This window comes from Varanus komodoensis, unplaced genomic scaffold (genome assembly GCF_004798865.1).
Source record: "Varanus komodoensis strain SLA01 unplaced genomic scaffold, ASM479886v1 scaffold5, whole genome shotgun sequence".
In the NCBI taxonomy this organism is placed as follows: domain Eukaryota; kingdom Metazoa; phylum Chordata; class Lepidosauria; order Squamata; family Varanidae; genus Varanus; species Varanus komodoensis.
The window spans coordinates 39,166,727-39,189,329 of record NW_025336087.1 but is presented as its reverse complement, the minus strand read 5'-3'; the positions used below and the strand labels follow the sequence as shown (position 1 = coordinate 39,189,329).

The following is a 22,603-nucleotide window of genomic DNA, read 5'->3' as shown; positions in this document are numbered from 1 at the left end:
CAAACAAACAGGCCAAGAACAAAATGCCAGCATGTTTCAGCTTAAAGCTTTTACTGCCAGTAATGAAGTCTTAGGGAATAATTTCAGACTCTTGGCTGAAAGGAGAAGTGGGAGAGACATACAAAGGAATGATCAGCAGTCAGGGAAAGGAGGGAGGCCTATCTGGAGAATTTGAGAGGGTCAGTTCAGCCGGGGACCAACTAGATTTTAACCAAAGAGGTTCTGTACTCCTGATCTGAAACTGTATCCAGCCCCCCAAGGGTGAATACAACAGACATCCTGAAGTATATTAGAGCTCATACAGAAACATTCAAATCACTTCCTGAGTTTAAATTCCTGTTGTAGTTAAACATATCTGGAGGGTATCAGCTACTTTAAAATGCCAGTTTTTATCTAAAGAACGAACTACAAAGTGTAACCTCCAACTTCATCAATAACCCTTCATCTTTTCAACAATGTACACAAAGGAAACCATAGCACAGGTCCTCACCTGGCATTTTAGCTCTGACAGGATGTGGCAGAATAGTAACTACCAACTGAGCTCGACAAAAATAGCTACACAGCCAATTCTAGAAGAAACCTGATCACAGATATCAACACAAGAGTACTATCTCATGGTCTGCTTATGCTTAATGCTACTTTAAATGGAAGAGCATTTAGCATTATGGAAGAGCTAAATATTGGCAATGCTAGCCAAAATACTGAAGATTATCTTTGTCATTTTCAAAATAAAAAGTTAATCTCTACAAGTTAACATATTTATCTCTGTTTGTATAGGCACTGCCAGTGACTCAAAGGTCAGCAAATACAGGATTTTTTACTCTTTTCCCTGATTGTTTTCTTCTCTTGCAGAAGGGAAACTTTGAGAGGCATAGCTGGGGAAGCATTTAAAGGGTATTTTAACTGCCTTGAAAATTTGGACTTTTGCAATGGAAAGCCCTCCCTGAGCGGAAAAGTGAAAATCTAGACTGCATAGTCACAACTTGTAAGAACGGACTTTCCCAGCCATCTGTTGGGGATCTCCTTGCTCTGTTTTACTGTCATTAAGCCATGGGCTGGACTAGACAGCCAACTTGAAGTTTATGTTTCTATACATTTCTCTGAATGCACAAGCTGAACTCAGCAACAAAAAGTGTTCACTAGAATAATGACACCTACGGCATTTTGACACTCTAATTTCCACTGATTCCAATACAGAGATTTAAAGAGACTGCTGCTCCAAAAACAACTGGTGCAGATTAAAACAAACCACTGGACAAATGGGTGCTTGACAAAAGATTGTTTCGCCCCACAGCTGCCACCACTGAAGCAGCAATGATTGTAGATTATGGGTGCTGGCAACACTGTCGATACCATGACCACTGGTGGCACAAGACACGGCCTTGGGGAAATGAATGTGAAGCTGGGGTTTCCTCTTGTACCAGTGGCGTGAGTGAGGGTTGTTAGGATATCACTAGAAAAAGCTAGGTTGCAGGCTTTTTGGTGATAAAACAGAACTTGTGTTCCTGAGAAACAACAAGGAACAGACCTACAGCGGTACCTTGGCTCATGAATGCATCAGGTCACGAACAAAAATTTCATAAACATTTTAACTCAGGTCGTGAACTCCACATTGGGTGGCGAACATGATCACAGCCACCTCCCCCCCCCCCGAGTGGGGAGATGGCCACAATCATGCTGGGGGCGGGAGGGAGATGGCTGAGATCGTGGTTGTGCTCCTGCAGGAAAGATGGGTGCGATTGTACCCATCTCTCCCCACCCAGCACGACTGCGCCCGTCTCTCCCTCCCCTAGCGTGCCTGCGATCATGCTGTCTCTCCCCCACCAGCGCGCTGGGATGACAGGTGCAATCGTGGTTGTGCTGGGGGAGGCGGGGAGATGGCTGCGCTTGTGCTCGGGGTGGGGGGTGGGGAGATGGCCGCGATCTTTGTTGTTCTTTGTCACTTTGCTTCACGTTCTTCTGATTTAAAAAATAGTTACAGAACAGATTAACCTTATCTACATTGAACCTTATGGGGAAATTTAACTTGGCTCACGACTATTTTGGGTCATGACCAGAGTCCTGGAACGGATTAAGTTCGTGAGCCAAGGTACCACTGTACTGGCCTGGTTTGCGCGTAACAGTAAACCAGGATTTATTCAGCCTCGGTTAGGTAATCTGGTGCATGCCAAATATGTTGGGTTTCACCTCTCATAAATCTTTACCATGGACCAGGCTGGTCTGATCCAGTGAGCATGTATAATCCAAAACACTTGACGGGCACCAGGTTGCCTAACCCTAGTTTAGCTCAATTATTATTTGTCTGAACCCATACCAGGCCAAAGATCATGGTTTACCTTTTGATAACAAAGCCCAATTTGAAACCACCTTTTGAACCAGGTTTGCAAATCCTGGCCTACTTAACTGTGATTTGGTGTTAAGTCTAAACTCAGAACTTCAGCAAATTCCTGATGTGTTACTGAGTCCTGCCCAAGCCTCTTGCAAATCCAGAGTTAGGAGAAAAGATCAGCTAGAAAAGCACCACTCTTTCGGTTGAACCATTCTCACTTGATTTCTTTTCATCCTTCCTCCTCATTCTCCCTAGTAATGTTCAGCAGGGGAGGCCACATATGGATTCAACCAAAACTCTCACACCACATTTCCCCAGTACACACAACCCACAACAAAACACACACACCTCCCAAAACAACTCTCAGCTTGTCCTCTACCATATCTGCAGAATAATCAAGAAGGCAAATAGACCAGAAATGGGCTCAACAAGGAAGTTTACGTTGCACATCTATAAGACTGACTCTGGCTTGTTCGACCATTCTTGACTTAGTATTATGTGTAAATAGTGTGAACTGTTAAAAGTTGGGATACATTATCCAAGGCTTTAAGATGTCAGACATCTTATACATGGGATCACAGAACCAGCCGACCGTTGAACTAGACCAAGAGAACAATGAAGAGAGAGTTGGATGAGCAGTGAATAAACTCAGGGGTTCCATGAAACTGAGTAATGATGGAAGCAAGAAGCTCGAGGAGGTGGGGCAGGGCCAGCTGGGGCCTACTCTCAGCTAAGGCAGGGGTCCCCAAGTTGGCACCTGCATGCAACTTCACCAGCATCCACAAAACTCTCTGCTCCCTCGCCCCTTCAAAGAAAAGTATTGCTAATAAAACTCTTTTAAAACGCTAAAGGGGGCAGGTTCTCCTGCTTGTTGCTAAACCTGCTCCTTTCCCAAGGACATGAAGAAAAAAGCTGCTTCTTGGCCCCACCCAATCTTCCTCCATCCACCCATGCCCTTTCCCTTTGATCTTCTTTATCACTCCAGCATCTAGTCTTGCCACTTCTATCCATACAATCCCTTTCCTTGCTATTTCCCTCTATTTCCATCCCCTAGCTCCACTATTTCTCCCCCTACCACTTTACCTCACAGTTTCTCCACCATCCAAGCTTCTAGTTTTGCTCTTTCTTGCCCTCTACCTTGCAATTTCCCCCTCCCTCCCAGTCTACTAGTCTCACTATTTTCTCTCCCACAATTCTTTTAAATAGTCAGACTTGCACAGCATTGATTATGACTAGCTTCATCTTCCTGGGAACCATTTTGTAGTGATGCCTACAGCAGTTTATTCAAGGTGCCCATGGGTCCAAAAAGGTTGCGGATTTCTGAGCCACATCTCAAGACATACGCCCATTTGCTGGCATCTCGCTACATGCAGTCCCCAAAAGTTACAAACATCTGAGTTACAAACAATCCATAGTTACAAATGAGCTGCCATAAAGCCTATTAAAATTTTTGAAAATTACTGCAGAAAAGTGAAAGGGGAGAGAGGGAGGCCCCCAAAGCATGCCGTCCTGCCCCCACTTATCCAGACAGGGAAATCACTCTGGCATTTCCTTGCTCCAAAGCAGAGGCACTGGGTGTTTGGGGTGGGAGGTAAGAGATATTTGTCTTTTTTCTACTTTCACAGGGGTCCTGCACCCCTAACCCCCATGAATGGAGTGCCAACAATATATGATATGACTGACATACTAATTCTACTTAAAGACAAATTTCTGTTTTTTCAGGAATAGAACTCATTTGTAATTCAGGGCCTGCCTGTATGTTCTAAATTATTATTTTAGCCTGAACTGCATGATAACAGAATATCACACACATGATAAAACAATGAAATATAAATTTTAAATTGAATCTACTGGCAAAACGATTGATCAAAATATTTTTGTTTGTTTATTTGTTTGTTTGTTTGTTTAAAGCATTTCAACCCCATCCTTTATTGAGGTCTTGGGATGGCAGGGGATAAAATGATCTCTGAGCAGACTAAAATTCCCCCAAAATATAGTTGTTCAGACCTTATTCTGTTTCTCAACTTCTATTCCAGAGAAACAGACAGAAAGAGCACAAATATAAATCTGTCAAAGGCCTTTCAAATCCCTGCACTCATGTCCATTATTATTTCAGCAACTCATTCTCTCCCTCCCTCCCTTCACTCCCTCCACATCTTAAATTACACACAAGGGAGACAGGTTAAGATCTGATCTGCACTATGTATTGATTGCTCTTCTACTTCCACAACTGCAGAAGAGAATATCAAACCCACTGTGCAAGAGTTAAGCGAAGGCAAGATTTGAACCTCTATCTTCCTTTATGTAAACTTGGAATATATTTATTTCACCCATCTTCCATCATAAAACCCAAGGGACAGGATTCATCCATCCAAATATTATTAACTTCCAGACAAACATTCTCATTTATTTATTTCAATACTATCTGTAGGCCAAAGGTCTCCAGGCAATTCACAATGAGATATAAGAACAATACAGTACTTTAAAAACATTTCTAAAGTTTAAAATTAATTTAAAATAGCAAACTAAAATATTTGCTATTAATTTAAAAATTAATTTAAAATAGCAAATTAAAATACAATAAAATGGCAATAAAAAGACCTCAGCAAGAAGAATGGAAAAAGGCACCTGGATAAACCCATTAGGCCTCCGCAAAGAGGTCTGTCTTAATCTGGCGCCAAAAAGATAGCAAATATGGCCCCAGGTGGCCGCAGCAGGAACCTTATTTCAATGATGGGGCCTCCACAGAGAAGGACCTTCCCCTAGCTGCTACCCTCCAAGCCTCTCTTGGGGTTGGCACTCGTACACCTACAGACCATTTCCTGGAACATACAAATGCATTTATACAAATTCTCAGTGAACTAAATATTTTGTAATTTCCATGAAGACAGAAAATATCCAGAACAGTCCTTACTGAATGTCCAAGTACTGTTCAACTTGGAAAATAATCTCAAGCCTGTTTATCCAGAAGTCAAGTCCATGGGACTTGCTTCTTAATAAGCATACTTAGGATTACAGCCATGCTGCACAATTCTAAAACATGTTTATGAAAACTAAGGTCTTCCAATTATAATGGGTCTTACACCCAAGTAAGTATGCATGAAACAACCACCATAGCCATATTTATCATGTGGCTGTATCAGGAACTGAATGACTCTGCAGCAGTAAGCACAGAACTGGGGCCCTGCTTCACTGGGGTGCTCTGACTCTTAACAAGCACTAGCTGGGAGACTTGGCAGATGAGCCATTTAAGAACAGGGCCCTGCCTGCAGTCTTTGCTTCAGCAATGAAGGTCCCTTGGTATGCTGCAGTGCTTTCTGCCTTACCCTACCTGTGGATCTTTGTCTAACCCTGCTCTTACCTCACCCTGCTTGCTGACCTAGCCTGCTACACCTTGCTATTCCTGGACCATCGTCATCCTGCTCCCAGGTAACAGTTTCCTGTTGTGTTATCTTCCCAGTTCCTAACATTTGCCCTGTTCTAAGTTCTCATCTACCAGATTTCACTTCGTTCCATGCCCCACCACTGGTTTGACCTTGGTCTGTCTGGAATTGCAACTTGGGAGTTGTTACTGGACTTGTGTTTGGACTTACAACATCTTGTCTGCATTGCCTGGCTCCCAGCCCTCTCTCTGGCATCTTGCTGCCTATGCCCCAGACCCTGACAGGCTGCTTCAGATAGAATCCCACAGTAATGCAGCCCAAAAATCTATCAAATAAGCTAACAAAATCTTACTGAAGTCATACAAAGGCATTGACAGGCAGAAGCCTGCAGCTGTCACCTGAATGCTCTCCTTCTCTCCAACCTAATTTGGAGCCTGCTGCCACATCCTGGTCATAGCTCTCATATTTCTAAGGAGGACTGGACAATTCAACTTTCCTAATGACATGCTTGTGAACATGTTAAATATTTCCTTTTTATAATCAGAAGCACAGCATGGGCATCTGGAAAACACAGCTACATTTTACTTCAAACAGCGGCATCAGGAAGACTGCAAAATATCTATGTACTCACATCTGCTTTTCCATGTGAAACACAGCTGTCTGTGGTTTGAAGCCACCAAACTCTGTCAAGATGCCCTGAACAGCATATTCTTTCCACAAATAAGCACCAAGCCATCAGTCTCTTGCTTTCAATGCATGCAAATTAATACCTATTAATAAATGTAACATTTCAAATATTACATCCTTGCTCTGTTGTATAGGTACAGATACTAATCAACAGGTTAAAGACTTTAATACTCCCCTTTCAAAATACCCTGGACTTGGCTCAGTTACAAATAACCGCTAATTAAATGGATAACTGTGTAGGATGCTTACTTGATAACACTGCATTGGCTGTGATACAAAGTGGAGAGAGACAAAGAAAATTAGACGTTGCATCTTGAAATGGGACCACAAAGGAAGACAGCTTTTGTTCTTTATTCATAGACAATCTGTGAACATTTGTAGTGCTGAGTTTATTTAACCTCCTTTTCAACTGAATTACATAGTTCACTTTAATGCTTGCTTTGTTACCTATAGACCTAGTACTATTTAAAATATGAGGGAAGGAGGGTTCTACTGATAGTGCCAAAGTACAGTGCTAGAACGCACAGGGAATGACTAAAGAACGGAATACAATGTTCTAGGAAAATAATAAAAGAAGATGCAACATTGCAACACCTTTTGTGCTGCAGAGAATGTTATCTGGAAATAAGACATAGTCTGTAGTCATACAATGGAAGAATGGCCACTTTCAGTATTTAATTTTCTTAGAATGGAATGTAGTACAACATGTGCCTTCCTGAATTCCTCTTACAGTATTAAGCTATCCCAGTTATCCTGGAAAACGTCTGAAGGCTAATTCATTCAGATCATCTCTGCAACAACAGAACCAGCTGTGCACTGGCAGAGCTACATGACCAAGTTGCAACTGGAACCAAACAGTAACTGCTGAACGGAGCTGGGTGAGGGGGGAGACTGATCAAGTTAACAATGCCAACATTTGATCAACTACAGAGTGTTCCTGTTTAAAATACACCAGCATGGTGAATGATAGCACCCTCTGGAAATTTTGGACTACAACTCCCAGCATTCCATCCTGGTTAGGAGCAGGGTGGATAAAAATCAATGACTTTTTAAAAAAATAATCAAAAGTGGATCTTTCACATTTTAAATTGGATGTTTTACATTAAATTCAATTCTTTACATAAAATTATTTTTGAGGAAAAATCTAGCTAAATATAATGTTCTGTTTAAGATGCATCACAGTCCAAAGGTTATTTGGCATAAATTAAGGATTAGTCTTTAATTACAGAGCATAGGGCTGTATATTCATGTGGTGTTTAAAAATTTTAGTAAATAAATTCCATTAATCCATTCACAATGTCATGCTCCTCCAGTGGTTTCTGTAAGATTATTGGGCATTTCTTCTGCACAGAAGATATTATCACAGATGCTTGGTTTTACAGTTCTCAAAACTGTGAATTTGTGTCTACAGAGATCACATGCCTCTTTGTCACAGCAAAAATGTTATAAAATAAACATACAGACTTGAGAAAAAGATCATAATCCCATTGTTCCTGTGCAAATCTATGTACACAGAATCACCCCCTTACCTCTTAAGTGCTAAGTTTAAAAAATTCAATGAACAGAAAAAGATTGTTGGGAGTAGATCTATACAAGAAGTTAAGTGTGAGTGAGGGTAAAAATGAAAATGAAACAGTAAAAATGAAAATGAAACCTTTTGAGTAGAATACTCCACAAGAATTTTGATCTTTTTGCATATAGCCTGAGGTTTATTATTTCCCTGGAGGAGGAGACCTATAATGGCAGCAAGAGGTAAAAGAGACAGCTTGGGAATATTTTAATTAAGTTCCTCAACCTATGGGAAAGGCAGGAAGGCATGCATGCTAATTATCAAGAAAACCATTATTTAAATCTAATCTTACTGACTAGTGATTTAAATCAATTTGATCTGAATCAAATCCACTCCGGTTAGGAATGAGGGGAGCTGAATTCAGACAGAGTATGAGTCGATATGCCTCTAGAAGTGAATATTTAACTGCAGAACTGGACTGTCTGGAAGTTACCCGGAGTTCTAGAATTAGTTTATTCATTCATTTTATTTAATCAGGCAATTCAATCCCAGCAGGAAAGGCAAGGAACTTGATCAACATAGCTTGCCTGAAAGATCAGGAATAGAACCTTTCAGGGATGTTTTGTCTCCAGGGGCTGGAGGCAAAGCCCTAAGAGGAAGGATTGAGAACTAGGCATGTTCAGCCTCAAGAAGAGAAAAGTTAGGGAGGATATGATAGCACTCTACAAGTACCTCAAAGGCTGTCACAAAGAGGAAGGTCAAGACCCTTCTGTCATTCCAGAGTGCAGGACACCAAATAAAGAACTTAAGTTAAAAGAAACCAGATTTAGACTAGACATCAGGATGAATTTCCTCACTGTCAGAGCAACATGACAATGTTCCTCTTACCAGAGGAAGCAGTAGGCTCCCCCACACTGGAGTGTCCAGACAATCATCTGAATGGAATGGTGTAACTCAGTGTCCTGCAACAGCAGAAGATGGTCTTCTGGGCCCTTCCAACTCTAATATTCTATGACTCTAAAGATTCCTCCAGATGTTTTGTACTACAATTCCCATCATGGGCAATGGTCTTGGATGATGGGACCTGAAGGCCAAAATATGAAAAAGGGCCCATACTGGTAAAGGGTGCTCACTGAAGATTAGTCTAGTTGACTAGCACCCAAAAGTATATCCTTATTATTAAAAATAGGCATAGGCAACAAGGAAGGAGAGACAGTGGACCAGGAACATTGCAAGCAAGGAAATGCCCTCCATTTGTTCAATTTTGGACATCATTTTGATTGTACTTGTAGACTATTCCAAAGCTTTGATTCACATGAACAATTTAGCCCTGGCATATAGTATGACACATGCGTACATGTCGATCTGATCGATCACTGACATGCACACCATCTGTTGAATAAACAGTGACATAAATTTGCCACCCAAATAAATAAGACAACACTGGCTCCACAGATCAGTGTTGCCAGCTTTACAAGTGAAGTATTTGTACTGTTTGCTCAGCTGTTGACTGCAGAAGATGAAGAGGCAGCATCCAGCCCAAGCCCAGCACCAAAGACAATTGCTTGAGTCTTCTGCCTCTAAATGTGGCTTCGCTGGAGGATGTACCACCCATACAGTCAATGAGAATAAGACTATTTATGATGGCAGCATTCTGCAACTTGGTGCTCTCCACCCGTTTGGAAAAGGAATAAAATGCTCCCAAGGAGGAAGCCTCAACTGTGTGACACTCCTGTTATGTACCAGGACCAACACAGCCAATGCATTTTGAGTCCTGTTAGAAACATTCTTACCTTCCCACCCATTCCATGGCCAGGTAATGTTTACACTACAGTATCAACTACATGATAAAGCCATTTTATCAGGCACTCTTTTTACTGCAGGCTAAAACATTGTGCAATATTACCCTGTTTTGAACACACCCTTTGGCAAGTACAAAGCCTCAACATGAAAGCACTCCAGCATCTTCAGATCACGCTTCCAAATAATGCCAAGACAGTGTTGAAGCCTTCCAATTATAATGAGTTAGGAGAAAATGAAGACTTCCCAAGGTACCTGATGTCATTTTGCTTTGGAAAGGTCTTGTTTTAAAATCCACTAACATCAACCAAAATATAACAAGATCATGTTGAAATGGTAAGAATATATGTACAATTAAAGGCCTAAAATAATCCCAGAAAAATGCTTTGCAGTTTTAGATTTAGCAAAGAAATTGAATAAAAATCAATTATATTTCTTTTACATGTTTATACTGTCAGTAGCTGAGGACCAAATTGAGGACAGGCACTTGGCTACAACAGGTGCAGTCCAGTCCTACTCATCATCTCAGACTGAAAAGCATGTTCCAAAACACTGTATCCCTGACCTGCAGATACAGACTCAAAAGAGTTTCCTTGCCTTAACCTACCTCTGGGCCCTACTACTCCTACTACTGGAAGTACTATCTGTTCTCAATGAACAAAATGCAACACTCTTTTATTGCCTTGGGGAAGTAACACTGTGAGGAATAGCTAACATGGTTTGGAGAGGAAACTCATCAAACTGTCATGCTGCAGTGATTTGTTTATACAATACATACAGTGTACCATTGTTTTCCACAGAGGAAACCCACAGATTCTGGGTCAAGAAAAGGCCCTTAACCATGGACTAGTTTTTATTACTTTAGTGCAGCCTTTCCTAACCTATGCCACCCAGCTATTGGACCATAACTCCCACCATCCCCAGTTGGTACTCAGGGGAGTTGCCTGCTAACACTTTTGGAGAGCACAAACCAGGCTGGGAAATGCTACCTTCTTGGCAAGCATTTCTCACACTGACAGAAAGACGCAAAGATAACCATAAAAATAATACTGGGTGTGCAAGACAGTCTTTTGTAAACTGCACTACAATTGGAAATGAAAAGGTCTGCATTCCTTTTGGGTTTAATAGATTTTATTTTATATCATTGGTAGGTGAATTGCTGTTTCCCTCCCTCCTTCACTTGGGTTTTTTCCACAGCTACTCAATCATTACAAGAAGCTCCTATAAAAATCCTCACTAGGGAAGGAGGAGGTCATTTAAACGACCAACAACAGGCATGTGAAGGATCAGAAAGACAGACACAGCCCCTTAAATCATGACATAGCAACAGTGGGAACCCATCTCTTCCACTGAAACCCGCACACAAAGGGGACCAGAATATAAGCTGGGCGGCGGGGAAAGAGTGAATGCGTGTACACGTAGGAGACTGTTGGAGATTGAGGCAGGTGAACTACATATTAACACCGCTTATAAAGGAAGAAATCTTGGACTCTATAAGCAATGGCCACTTCACAAGCTCTTTCTGCGAAACTGTGAAGGGTGGGAAGCAACAGCCACTGAAATAAAATTGCAATCTTTAAAGAAGCCCAAAGCAATAAGTAACACACACCCTGGACTCCTTTGCTCACCACAAATACAATCGCCATAGACAAGAGGAAAGGTTTTGTGCAGTTTCAACGCTCGCTCGTAGCCTTCCATATGGAAGGTAAAGGGAGGAACCCAGTTTCAGACGGTCACAACCAACAACCCGCTGCTCCGTGGGGGACTTTCTGGAGGCGACAGACACCCGTGATAACTCCAGGTTTCTTTATAATCCCCCGCGATTTTGAAGCGACCACACAACCCCCTATAACCTGGCTGAGAATACCGCAGGACAAACCCTCCACAATTCTGGAAAACCCGCTTTGTCAAGGCCCTGTGCAGTATCTTTTGGGCATTTTTCCTTCCAACCGAGCGATCCTAGTGCTTGCCTGGTACACCTATTTCTCAACACATGCACACGCACACACGGTATTTGCAACATCCACCAGCCTCCGCCGTCCATGGCTCTCCCTCCGCTTTCAACTAGCTCACTTCAAATTCCAACATCGCCCTCATGGCACAAAAACAACCGCCTCCCCGCGTTACTCTAGCCAAGAACTCGGATTTCTGCAAACACAAACCTGGGAACGTCGCTCCGCTTCCAAGATCGTTCAATGAACTGAAGGAGCTGCAGAAGAAGGGAGACTACTCGTTGGTGTGCCTCCTCCTCCTCCTCCTCCTCCCTCCGCCCCCCGCTGCAGCAGGCTGAACCGGGGAGGCTATGCAACCAGCAGCATGCATCATGTTACATGCAAAAGCTCTTACCTGCTCTCCCGCTTCGCTCCAAGTACTTTATTTATTCGCTTTTCAGTTCTTCCTCACCTCTTCCAAGAGCAGGTTGGGCTGGAGCCTTGCCAACAGCGCAACAACTGATGGGAACAGAAAGGAGGGCGGTTGCGGCGAAAGCAGGAGGAGCATTTGGTGCCCGATAAGTTTGAGTTGTCCTCAGTATGGCGGCTGCTCGAGGGAGAGGAGGAGGCCAAACTAGCGAGGCAACAGCGCGCAGCAGCGGGATTGCCCTTCAGCCGGCCGACCGCTCCAGGGGGAGGGGATGCCCTGGGATTAAATGGGGGCGGGGAGATTCAAAAAGCCGGAGAGCTCAATCGGAAAAAAGCACTGAGGATGATCAGAAGGCTGCCTTTGTTTTGGTTGGGCACTGCCCCCCGCCCCTCACACGGCCTTTATTATAATCCAAAGGCAAACCTTGGCGTCCGAGCCGGGAAAGGCCGGGGAAGCACGAACACGCGTTCCCTCCCCGCTCCCGCATTCGCTCGCCGCAGCCCAGATTGCACAGACCTCTGTGCACAGGGAGGCTTCCACCCACGTGCTGCTGGCCTGCCACTGTCTGACTACTTTTTCGCGGACGGAAAGCAGAAATGCGGAGGCATTTCCCCATATCCACTGTACAGCAAACCGACATCCAGGATCTCTCTTTCTAGACTGGGCTCTCGTTCCATATTTACACAACTTTTGTTAGTTCCCACTTGTTAGTAGCTCTTTCTATATGCTGAATAACTGCGGGGTTTGTGTATTATGGCATACGATTTTTCCCCCTTTTAAAGGTAATTTTAAGTTTGTCTCAATTGAAGAATAGCTTCTCAATCATGGGAAGTAATAGTTCTCTGATTGTTGCAAACCTCACCTCAAATACTGGGTTCAGTTCTGGATGCCACACTTTAAGAAGGTTTCTAATAAAGCTAGGAAATGTTCAGAGAAGGGCAAGAATGGTAAGGGGGACTACAAAGAAAAGGCATGTTTAGCCTTGGGAAGAGGTGGGGTAGCCTAGATAGGGGAACACTGAAGGGCTGTCACACAAAAGAGGCGTGCAATCAGCTTCCTGTCTTCCTAGAAAGTAGGACATGAAAAAAAAAGGTTACTGTGATTAAGATTTTTAATATAACCAATGCTTTTTTAACCATAATGTTTAAACAATCCCCAATAGTTGCTCTTTGTGAGAGGGAGGTTATTATATGGATAAATCTTGTATCTGAACACTTTCAATTTTTGCTGATATACATGCCCACTTAAATTACCTCTCTGCTTCCTGGAAGCTGCCACATGATCAGTGCAAATGCATTCTAGGTGCTCTTTTGACAGCCACAAGACTTTGTTTACCCTTCCAATGCTGTAGTATCAATTCACCTCCTTTAGTGTAATTCAACATTTGAATGGGTAGAATAGAGATACCACTTGTGAATGAACACTTGCACTGATACTTAGTCTACTTTGTTGAAGTTTATCTACAATTCTTAGAAAACTGCAATGCATTTTTGTATGCATGCATTGAAATTGGTATATTCAAAACTATGTAGCTACAACTTTTTATTTTCCTCTGTATTGTTTTATTTAAATTTTACTATCAAAATGCAATTAAACCAAACAACAATCCTAATATGGCATGCGTATTGTGTCTGACCTAATGGACCTTCACAGAAGATTGTTAGAAGTCTACTAAATGGGCAAGTGTATGTAAGTTAATATGTTTATATGACTGTGTCAGTTGCAGTTATTCAACATGTATTAGTGTGAACTGCACAGGGCTGGTTGTATACTCAGCACTCATTGACCCATGATGGTAATTGCCATCATAAATAAAGTTGGCCTGAGTGTGTTTGTTTGGTTGGTTTGGTTGTGAGTGATGACATCTGCTCTTAGACTAAACTACCTGACCATTTGGGAAGAATCCATAAATCTTTTATTACTTGGTAAGTAAATAGGATACATACATTTAGCTCAGAAATTCATAAATCTCACTGCACGTTGAGATAATTCTTAGCATTCATTTCTGTCAATCTAGTTATGTGAAAAACTGGGAAACGGGTTCATCGCCTTTTCTTTCCCAGCGTGTGTCATTTCTTGTTGAAAATCACATTGGACAGACAGGCAGACAATGTGTGGGATGCAGCAGAGTATGAGGCTTCATTTATGACCCAAAATGCTTTCATTGAGATGCCAAGGAGATACTGATTAACATCAGATTCTTTTGGCAGGGCTGTAGTGACCATTTTGTTCATATTACGGATTGCTTTGTGGCTGATCGATAAAAGCCAGTTTGAGTCGTAAATGCACACGCACACATTTTTGGCATCACAGTATAAGGAAGTGACAGCATTAGTGATGCCTAGGGTAACAATGAGGATTTAAGTTAGCATGTTCAGAAAATGGGGCATTTGCATTCCTTACTGAAAAGCGCAGCCATGAATTCTGTCCAATATTTATCCTTAAAAGTAACCAAATTAAAAAGAAAATGGAGTGCAAGTAGGAAGGAACTTTCTTTAGCTTTGCTCCTCCCTCCCCTGAAGGCCACATATTCACAACACAATATTCCCATTAGGTAGTATTGTATTCGACTTTCCCCCAAATCAGTCATAATAATATGAGAGCCTTGCTGTATCAGACCAGCATGTTGATTGCCAGGGTGGGTGACAAAATGACTCCAGGATGCTCACGGGCAAAGCCTGTTGCTGCTTTTCAGGAAAAGGTCTTCATGCGATCTCTAGACTCCGACATTCCATGTGGCCACGGTGACTACAGTCAAGGATGGATCCATCATTTGCGGATTTGTTTAATTCCCTTTTAAAGACATTTAAGTTACCAGGCTGTCCACACAACATGACAGCTGATGGATTTACAATCCATGGGCTGCCATGCGCACGTGGAAGAGACTGGATTCACTGCCTGCAGCGTGCCCGTCACTTCTGCTATTATTCAGCAATGTATATCTGGGTCCTTCTTAGGTTGCTGAGCATGCTGTCTGAACCTAGACTGCTGTATTTAACAGGCTAAACAAGCCAGGGGTTAAGCTTGGTTAAGGAAATTATTTTTCCCGTGGCTATCATGTCATATGAACCAGGTCGGAGCCTGGAAGCAGTATTGGAATGCATAAATTCATTATGCATTCTGTGAAGAACTGTCTTTTTTTCTCTGAACCTGCTAAGCAATTTTATTGACTAAAGTTCTAGAATGAAAGGAGGGAGGGGAACTATCGCTTTTCTTCATACCATGATTAATTTGATAAAACTGCATTGTGTCCCCTTATAAACCTCTGTCATTTGAAATGGGGCAACCAGAACTAGTCACCAGTTGGAATTAAACTTGCTGGGAGAAATATCAACAACCTCAGATATGTAGATGATACCACTGTCATGGCAGAAAGTGAAGAGGAACTAAAGAGCCTCTTGATGTGGGTGAAGGAGGAGAGCGCAAAAGTTGGCTTGAAACTCAACATTAAGAAAACTAAGATCATGGCATCCGGTCCTCTCATTTCCTGGCAAATAGATGGGGAAGAAATGGAGGTAGTGACAGATTTTATTTTCCTGGGCTCCAAGATCACCGCAGATGGGGACTGTAGCCAAGAAATTAAAAGACACTTGCTCCTGGGGAGGAAAGCTATGGCAAATCTAGACAGCATACTAAAAACCAGAGACATCACCCTGCCAACAAAAGTGTGTATAGTCAAGGCTATGGTTTTCCCAGTTGCAATGTATGGCTGTGAAAGCTGGACCATAAGGAAGGCTGAGCGCTGAAGAATTGAGGCCTTTGAATTGTGGTTCTGGGGAAGACTCCTGCGAGTCCCTTGGACTGCAAGGAGAGCAAACCAGTCAGTCCTAGAGGAGATCAAGCCTGACTGCTCTTTAGAAGGCCAGATCCTGAAGATGAAACTCAGATACTTTGGCCACCTAATGAGAAGGAAGGACTCCCTGGAGAAGAGCCTAATGCTGGGAACAATAGATGGCAAAAGAAGAAGGGGACGGCAGAGAATGAGGTGGCTAGATGGAGTCACTGAAGCAGTTGGTGTGAGCTTGAGTGGACTCCGGGGGATGGTAGAGGACAGGAAGGCCTAGAGGAATGTTGTCCATGGGGTTGCAATGGGTCGGACATGACTTCACGACTAACAACAACAAAACCAGAACTATACAGTGTTCCAAATGTGTCTGAACCATAGAGCTGTATAAAGTAATTAAAATGCCTTCTTATTTTCAGTGCCTTTCTAATCATTGCTAGCACGGAATTTGCTTTTTCACAGCTACTGCACACTGAGTTGACATGTTCATTGTGCAATCTGCCATGGCCCAAGATCTTTCCTGATTAGTCATTTCCAGTTCAGATCCCAGGTGTGAAGGGGTTTGTTGGTGGTGTGTTTTGCCCCAATATGAATCATTTAATCCTTACTTGCATGTAACCTCATTTACCACTTCTGTATTCACCCAGTCTGAACAGATCCTTTTAGACCCATTAGGGTCTACTTGGGCTTTCACTGAATAATGTAGTGACATCCACAAACACAGCCATTTCACTGCTTGTTTCTAACACCAGATCATGAATGAACAAGTTAACAAGCACCAGTGCTAGCACAGATATTTGCACTACTCACTTCTACTTACTTCAACTAAATTGGATTTATGGTGCATTGGATTTTACTTCCCAGTGGTTTATATCAGGTATTTGATAATACCACTTCCTACCTCTTAGCCAAGGAGCTACAGCAGAGAGGGGATGAACTTCCTGCAAAATTCAGTTTAAGCCTAAAATTTGTTCCAGTTCCGTGCTTGCTGGCTAACTTGCGTTTTCAATTTTAACTCTGTCCTGAAGGGGCAGACAAAGGCAGATGGGCTTGATGCTACATCTGACCAGTGCTCTGACTACCAACCACTCATTGGGCAAGATGATGTGGCTCTACCGGCTGTGGACATGTGGCACAGATAGAGATGCCTAGAGTGTCTTTTGCCTAGCAAACTTCCAGCCTATTGGGTGATGAAAGTTTGTTTTCGTATTGGACAGAATACCCCTCCCCAGATAAGGACTGGACACATAAAAAATAGATTTTCCTATGCTGCATTTCAGAGGAACAAAAGGAAGTGAGGAACAACACCCAACACCCCTCTTGTTCAGAAGGTACAGTTCAGAGAGAAAGACAGGTAAATAAGACATTTGCAAAGATGAAGAGGAGCAGCAGTGGCAGAATGGGCCTTTGGCAAGTTCCCAAACATGGCTAATCTTGATGCTGGCCCTGGTTGTAGTAGAAAGGGGCAGGAGGTTTGTGAATAGAAATCATGGGAAGGGAGAGGAAATAGGAAAAAGTAGGAAAGCTTCTGTCACCAGAACCATTTCCCAGACTCTATTTAATTTCTTGGTTAATTATTTAAGTATGAACAATGAGTAGACACTTGTTCCTCACTGAAACAAAAAAATAAATCAGGAAGATGTTGCAGTAGAATGACAGAAGGCGATCTCAGTGGTTAAGCGGGATTGGTTGTGCAGTGTCAGCAAGTGTCCCTGGCTATCTGTTCCAACATTCATGCATCATTTGAGAATAATTTGAATGAAAGTCAGAGCAATCTCAGGTAGCTCAAACTAACACTTTTGAAAGCAGTTGCATACATGGTAGGGAAGGCCAGAATCACTGAATCGGAGGTAAAGTGGTGTCCCGGATGGCCCACAGCACTGCAAAATAATCTCACTTGGTTAGTGAAAGAGTATGCAGAATGTCCTAGATGATTCAGATGAAGCCTTCCATTTTTAAAGCTATCTTGGTAAGGTACAACAGTGCAGTTACGCAAATCCAAATTGGAGATAATCAATTTTCAAGTACAATTCTTCTGTTAAAAACTTGCTGCTTTAGAATAGCGATATAGCTGAACTGATGAAACTATCTAATATGATTTCTAGATTTTTTTAGCCTCTAACAGGATTGATACCCTTCTAATTTGCATAACTTTTAACAACATGTAAAGCAAGGCAGCTATCCCATATACTCTTGTCTGGGAGTAACTCTTGTTGAACTTAATGGGAATTACTTCTAAGTAGATAAGTTTGGATTGTAATGTTAATGAATAAAGCAGAACGCAAGTTTATGTTATAGTCAATATGCTTTACTTATAATTTGCTTTTGCCTGACTGGTTTCACAGAATTTGGCACAACATCACTTCTACACACAGTTACTTTTACTAGGCTAATTACTGAACAATGCTGTACAAGAACAGATAGTTCAAATTTAGCAGCTATGAGGGCTTTCAGAAAATTCTGAAGAACTAGAATTGGTCCAGTTTAGTGAAAATACTTTCCCCAAATTTGTGTAAAATGGTAGGTAAGTAGATTTACACTAATTTACTGGAAATGTTGTGCTATATGAAGGATCAAGGAAGGAAAAATACTGTGCGCATTCCCCATTTAGGTTTCTCTGTCAGTAAAATGGGCAGCCAGACTCCATTGCTAATAGCAGACTTGCCTAAGGGCAATGAAGGAAACCGCCTAAAGACTGGACATGACAGCCAGCTACCAAAGCAGGCCCGCATGCCACCAAGCTGAGGTTAGCTCACCACCTCCATATGGTGATACATTTTTCCTAGTGGTTAAGAGCATGGGACTGGGACTCAGAGGATCTGGGTTCGAGTCCCCGCTCGGCCATGGAGCCAACTGGGTGGCTTTGGGCCAGTCACAGACTCTCAGCCCAACCTACCTCACAGGGTTGTTGTTGTGGGGACAAGATGGAGGAGGAGAGATAATGTAAGCTGCCTTGAGCCCTTTGTAGGAAAAAGGCAGGATATAAATCGAAATCGAAAATAAAATAAAACATGTTCATCAAGTCTTCAATGACCGCTAGTGCTGGGTTCACCTTGTTAGGTCACACATTGTGCAACACTGATTGCGGCTTGCATTTTCAGAGCAAGCGCAAGAGAGGCTGGATTTCCAGGGGCATCAGTCAAATGCGTCTCCATTGTGCCTGCCTGGTGGAGTGAGCCCTGAGGCTGCACAAGTGAAACCTTTGACTTGCAAGGATCTGTGCCTCACAGCCAAATGGACTAAGGATTGTTTCTTTTAAGAGTTGTGCCATAAGAGAGCGGCATCTGATCACATTCAAACATGCCTCTCTGGCCCTTCAGCTCTGTGATTCAGCCAAGCTACTAGCAGTGACCAGGATTTTTAATAATGGATTATGTCAAACTGTCTGCCAGTTCCTCCTTTATGAACCACAAATGTATTCAGAAGGCGCATGACTGACCAGACAAGTCAGATAGAGGCAGTAAAAACCATGCAATTTGTTGCTTTTTGGACGAGTCATCAAGTTCTCAGTCCTTGGTTAATTTAAGTTGCAGAAATAGCTGTTACAGTGTGGTTTTCAGTGGAAAGCACATGAAACGTAATTAAACACCATTATAAACCATACACATTGTATTAAACGGGCATGAATACTCACCTCAAAGAAAGATTCAAGTCTAGTTTAGTTTGAACAGATCTGTTTATCTGATATTAGTTTCAGAGGAGCCTTAAACCCCCAGGCGTGCCAACATTTTTAAAAAATTAAATAGTATGTTTCTACACATCAGAAGAAAAATAAATTAGTAATGGAGGACTGAATTAAAGTAATCCGCAATGCCTGAATGTGCTCACATGCAAAATCCTCTCACACTAACAGGTATAAGGAAAACAAGGAAGAATAAATGAATGGATCTTCGCTAGTGAAAATCTCTAACCAAGCACACAGAGGTGCAGTGATGTGGTGCTACATTTTGAAGTTCAAGCATTTACCACGGCAGTTTCCATAGTCATGCACCCAAGCAGGCTAAAAGCACAGGAAATGTACAATCCATACCCATAACCAGTTCCAGGATTTTTCATTTCCACCAAGACGAGATCTTTGGGAAAGACAACAGTTCTCCCTCACTCAAAACTAAGCCTTCCCAAACTTTGCATTACAACGAGGGCAATATACTTTTGCTGGAAAGATTCATCCTCCGCTCCTAAAGGCTAACAGAAAGATGTCAGGACTACACTAGGGTGTGAGACCAAATTTAGTGATGGCAGGCCACAGGGATGGAGAACTGAGTGCAAGCACATAAGTACTATACAAAAAGGAAGGGAAAACTGTCTGGATAAGTATCTAAAAAGATGGCTGATGAAAAGCAGAATAGCCAAACAGACAACAGAATGGCAATATGAAAGAACGAATGAAGACTTTGTGCAACCACATGAGAAGCTTAGCATATTTGAGAAGTGCTATTTCTTTGCAAATATACGTGACATAGTAGCACTATCTTTGAAGTGGGAAGCCAGGTTTCCACCCCTACCAGAGGGCAATAGAGCAGGGGCATACAACTTGTGGTCTGAGCACCACATATGCCCTCCAAGGCCTTCATATGACCCACAGCATCATATTCCCTCCAGCATCTTTCTTGTGGTGCTCAGAATTGGACACAGTAGTCCAGATAAGGCCTAACAGTGCTGAGTAGAGGAAAACTAGAACTTCACATGACTTGAAAGTAATACTTTATTAATACAGGCCAAAATTGCAATTGTTTGCCACCACTTCACATTGTTGACTCATATTGTGCTTGTAATCTACAAGAAGTCCAAGATCCTTCTTGCTCGTAGTATCCTTCTTGCTTGAGCCAAGCATTCCCCATCTTGTAACTTTGATTTTTTTTTCTAGGTGCAGAACTTGGCATTTGTCCCTATTAAATTTCATTCTGCTGTTTTCAAGTCAGGAATCTTTTAAGTTCACTTAGAAATTTGTTTCTGTCCAGGATATGAGTTATCTCTTCCAATTTTGTGCCATCTGCAGATTTGAAAATTGTTCCCTGCACTTCCTCATCCAATTCATTAATAAAAATGTTGAAGAGTACTGGGCTTTGGACCTGAATCCTGCATGGTATCCCTCTTGTTTTCTCTCCACAGTCTGAGAAAGTGCCATTGATAAGCACTCGTTGAGTCCAATTCTGTAGCCAACTGTGGATCCACCTGATTGCTTTTCCATCTACCAACTTTTTGCTAGTTTGCTAATCAGGATATCACAAGACACTTTGTCAAAAGTGTTGCTAAAGTCAAGGTATAGTATATCCACAGAATTCCCACAGTCTGTCAGGTAGATTACCAATCAAAAATGAAATCAGATTAGCCTAGCAGGATTTGTTCTTGAGAATTCCATGTTAGCTTCTAGTAATCACTGCATTGTTTTCCAGTTGTTTATAGAGTGACTGCAGGGATTGATGTCAAACTCAGTGGTCTGTAGTTCCCAGATTTTCCTTTTTTTCCCTTCTTGAAGATGGAGACAGCATTAGCCCTTCTCCAGTTACCTGATACTTTACCCAACCTCCACGATCTCTCAAAGATACTAGGCAGTGTTTCGGAGTTCCTCTTTATTACTGTAGGATGCAGTTTATCAGGACCTGGAGATCTGAACTCATTGAAACTAATTAGGTGATACCAGACTATTTGCTTATCAATTGCAAGCTGCCATCCTGCTCCTTCAGCTGCTTTTCTCTTCATCAGGGAGGTCATAAATCCTCTTTTGGGTGAAGATTGAACCAAGTTCAATTGAGCACTTCTACCTTTGCTTTGTCATCTGTTATCACTTTGCCATCCACACTGAATAGTTGAAGCCCATTTCTTTCCTCAGTCTTTTACAATGGAATACCTGAAGAAGGCTTTTTTGTTGCTTTTAGCATCACCCCCTAATCTCAGTTTATTTTCAGCCTTCCTGATGCCATCCCTGCAAGTCTATCTGCCTGTACATTTCCTCTGTAGCCTGACCTTCCTTCTACTTCCTATACATGTCCTATACATGTCCTTTTTTGTTTTCAAATCATCTCTAAGCTTTTTGTGAAGCCACATGGGCTTCTGCTGTTGTCTTCTGCTCTTTTCCTTGTTGGAATTATTTGTAATTGTGCATTTAGAATTTCCTTTTTCAAAAATTCTGATCTATCATGAATTCCTTTTCTCAGTAGAATCACTTGTCATGAGACTTTATGTCTTAATGTTCTGAGTTTATTAAAATTGGCTTTCCTAAAATCCAGGGAACATGTTTGGCTACGCTTGGCTTTTGCTTCCTTTAGAATCAAGAATTTATGTATGGCGTGGTCACTTTCCCTCAAAGTTCCCATAGCTGCAACTTTGTCCACCAGTTCTAACTTGTTGGATAGAATCAAGTCAAGTATAGCCATTCCCCTAGTTACTTTCTCACTTTCCATAGGATGAAATTATCAGCAACACATATTGGGAATTTCTTGGAAGGACTGTGTTTAGCAGAATTTGTCTCTCAACAGATATTGGGGAAACTGATCTACTACATCAGACAAAGGGAAGGGAGCTGAAGTCAGGAGAAACATGTGACTGAATGGGTTCTACCATTCAAGCTCCTTCTGGGGAAAATTGCATATTTGAAAGTCCTGATACAAATAGTTTTCAAGAACTTGCAGAACAAAAAGTGCTAAGAAGAAAAAGAAAAGCTAAATTTCTTGCTCCTGACACATGTGCTTAGTATGTTTAAGATAGATCTGCAGTTTGAATGACACAACTCCACTAGAGCCAATGAT

General features: G+C 42.0%; 1 protein-coding gene across 7 annotated transcripts in view; it reads right to left on the bottom strand.

Annotated features, from left to right (window-relative positions):
* Positions 1–12,255, bottom strand: part of SEMA4D (semaphorin 4D) — a 124,557-nt gene extending 112,302 nt beyond the window's left edge. For 3 of the 7 annotated variants that reach the window (XM_044446585.1, XM_044446584.1, XM_044446587.1), the window contains exon 1: positions 12,056–12,253. The gene's annotated coding sequence lies outside the window, so the exon portion shown is untranslated. Of the gene's footprint in view, positions 1–11,871; positions 11,966–12,055 lie in introns of those variants that run through there. The other 4 variants (XM_044446586.1, XM_044446589.1, XM_044446590.1 and 1 more) reach the window with 3 other exon arrangements.
* Between the last annotated feature and the right edge of the window lie 10,348 nt (positions 12,256–22,603).